We start from the raw sequence: 2,914 nt of genomic DNA on the forward strand, positions 1-2,914 counted from the left end.
TTGTTATAGTCATTGGAGTTGTATCGAAATTGTTTGTATAACTTAAAATTTGTTAATTTGTCAGCACAGAAGAAAAATAAGAGCCGTTTGATTGCCTAATGGATCAGTTAAGAAGACTAAAATAGTTTTTTTTTTTAAATCAAGCAATTCTATTAGGGATGAGTATTCGGTCGAGCTAACTCGAGTCAAGTTAAAAAATTTAAGTTTACAAAATTCGAATTGAGTTATTCGAGATTATATTTAAATTTAATTATAAATATTTATAAGGTTATGATACTAATTGTTTTCAATTTAAACTGCTTTCTATAATCATATATGATATACATATATATTTCTTTATATCATGCAGAGCTGAGAGGTTTGACTAAAACTTAAAAAGCAATCCACTGAATACTAAAATTTTTGAATTATTCAAGTTTTGTTTTATAATTCAAATTCAAATTTCATTTGAATTTGTTTATATTTGAGTCAAGTTTATAAAATTACGAGTAGAGCAAAATCAAATTAAACTTTTAACGTTTATTCGAAGTAAACAATTTAATTTCTTTGAGTCGAGTTAAGTTTTACCCACCTTTAATCTTATCAACATTGTCTTTAAAAGTGATGTATGCATGGAATATCAAAATTAGGAATAATAAAAAAGTTAATAATTGTTTTGGTTTTTAAATCACTATTATTTTCATTGAACGAATAAATGAGAATATGACGAGTTCTAAGTTGGCAGGTCAAGTAAGTTAGGCAATTAGACTTAGTTAAGGTCAGATGATACATTAAGAGAGAAAATGAAGGGACAAAACTATAATAATGCAATGAATCAACTCAATTACAGAATATATACGATTATTTTATTCCATTTATTGAAAGCGTAATAATTAGTAATTTTAAATTGTGAAAGCAAATTATTGATTTATTTTAAGCATATTGATAAAATCAGTTTTTGAATGTTTGTAAAAATAGTTACTTTGTTTTCTATTTTATTTTGCGAGTATTTTTACTCCCAATATCTCAATTTTCTTGCAAAATAATCTCTTTTAGATGAAAACTATTAGTTAACTTACGACCAATACAAGTTGTTGATGTATCATTTTGATATATTTTGAGCAAAGTTGGGGTGAGTTGGGTGAATAATTGTAAACGTGTGTTGGTTGTTGAAAGACTATATTTTGTAATTGGTGAGTAGTACTTTTTTCTCCAATTAGGATTAGGGAAGTTTTTAACGAGGTCCACAATAAGATTTTTTTCGCTATTAATAAAATAATAAGGTGAGAAAAAAAAACTAATGACATGACATGTGCCACATCACTAATTAAGCAAATGTGAAAATGTCACATCAACAATATGTGTTGACCATTAGTTAGCTAACGATTTTCATCAACAAAATTGGTCCCTGCTAGTGATCTCTTTGTAAAAACACGACAAAGTTCGGGGGACCTAAATGTAATTTCCCCCTAAACATTGCCTATATATACAACTTAAGTTTTTTTCTTCATTTGAACTGTTTTTTCTATAAAAAAATTATTTTCTCTCAAAGCAGTCGGCCGGCCCACTGCCGACCACCCTTCTCTGATCCCGAACGTCGTCCGGCCACCGTTCGGTTCTGGACCTCCGACCACCGTGAAGGCTCCCTCCGACCAAGGTAAATCTCTTTTCTCTACACTCCCAATTTTTTATTACATGCAAGGGTTTTTTTTTTTTTTTTTTTTTTTAAAATCTCTGACTTTTCGAAACTGTAAAAAATAAATAAAAAAGGTACCTAAAATTTCGAATCTCTCTGTTTTTTATTGCTTTTTGATCTGGAGGGTTGGAACCCATGTTACACTGTCGTTCGGGTATTATAAGCCCGATTTACAACTTGTGCTTTTCTTTTCTTTTCTTTTCGGATAAAATCATTACAACTAAGAAAAATGGTTTTTGCGTGTTTGTCTTGGTCTTGGGTTGCTTGTGAACTGTTCTGAGCTCTCTGACATTTGCAGGGCCTTCGGTTGGTGGCAACGGGGTGGCCTGGGAGTGGACGAAACTTGGTGGCATGGGATTGGTTTCTGTGGCGGCGGTAGCAAGTTGAGGTTGGAAAATTAGGGTTTCAAAACCCTAAATGATTAGGGTTAGATTAGGCCAAATGGGCCTTCTTGTAATTTTGTCCGGGTTTGGGCTTTGAGTACCGGGTATGGTTGGTTTGTAACTGAGGTGCGGGCCTGTTGGGTCTTGTAACCTGAAAACAAAACAAAAAATAATAATAATAATAATAATAATAATAATAATAATAATAATAATAATAATAATAATAATAATAAATATTGGTAAAAACCGGACTAAACGGGTGTCGACACACATCCTTTGGCATGCACGTATAACCTAAGATTAATTTAGATTTTCTTTATTATCATTTTCGAGTTAATTAAGTAATTTTAGATTTCTTTAGTTTTTCTATATAAAAAGAGATTTTTTTTAGCTTTTCTTTTTATATATATAGAAAAAGCCAATGAAATATTTTTAAAATATTGAATAATTATATTTTAAGTAAATTATATCAGGAGTCACCCAACTATAGGTAACTTTCTTTTCTAGTCATCCAATTAAAAAAGTTTATTTTTGATCATTCAACTAATCGATTTTTTTGTTGCCCTCCTAGTTCCCAAGGTTTCGCCCTGAATAATCCAGACCGATCCGGGTCACACACCTGGCTTTTGCTAGATGAGTTTCCAAGCGGAGATTTTTTACATACACAGGGACTCGAACTTGAGACTTACTTAAACAATATCAAACTACTTACCACTTGGACTAACCATCGTTGGTACTAATCAGATTTTTTAGTCACTATCCAATAATTTTAGAATAAAAGATGGCATTTTTATTATAAAATTGGCATAATAATATATTTAGCCCTTAGCAATTACACATTGATTAGATTGATCCA

Source organism: Hibiscus syriacus, unplaced genomic scaffold, assembly GCF_006381635.1.
Source record: "Hibiscus syriacus cultivar Baekdansim isolate YM2019G1 unplaced genomic scaffold, ASM638163v2 tig00003151_pilon, whole genome shotgun sequence".
Classification (NCBI taxonomy): Eukaryota; Viridiplantae; Streptophyta; class Magnoliopsida; order Malvales; family Malvaceae; genus Hibiscus; species Hibiscus syriacus.